Here is a 572-nt window from a genome sequence, read left to right as displayed (position 1 = left end):
TCCCTCCCTTCGCAACCCCCAGTACACTTTACCCCTCTTGTTCCCACAGCAGCATTACAATCAGAAAAAAAAACTAAGATTCAGGGGTCAGGAATTAGGGGAGGGGGCATGGGTAAAAACAGTCAAATCACGATAGGAATTTTTCAAAATAGGGGATTCCGTTTAGTCACCGTCTTCACCCTCATCTTTGGGTTCTCGTTTTCACTTCTGACCCTTTTCTTCTTCACCAAGATCTTCTTCATCTTCCTTGTCATCTATTTCTCCATTATTGTAACTTTCTTCCTCCTCCTCCTCATCCTCATCATCCTCTACTATCTGAGTATCTTCATCTATTCTTCCTCTTCATCATTGTCATCCTCATCAGCTAGGCCCATGACGTAGCCCTCAACATCTGAGTCAGGAGCCTCCTTGTTGTCCTGGTGGTAACCATAGCGATATGAGAGTTGTGGGAGGCGTTTGGACAAATTTTCTCACTATTCATTCAGGTTGGTTACCTCACAATTGAAAAGGTCTAAGCTCTTGAGGTTTTCTAACTTTTTCAGCAGCTCGATTGTGATGAGGTCTTTAGTTTT

This window comes from Chrysochloris asiatica, unplaced genomic scaffold (genome assembly GCF_000296735.1).
Source record: "Chrysochloris asiatica unplaced genomic scaffold, ChrAsi1.0 scaffold00072, whole genome shotgun sequence".
In the NCBI taxonomy this organism is placed as follows: Eukaryota; Metazoa; Chordata; class Mammalia; order Afrosoricida; family Chrysochloridae; genus Chrysochloris; species Chrysochloris asiatica.
The sequence above is the reverse complement of the archived record's forward strand: the minus strand, read 5'-3'. Positions refer to the sequence as shown.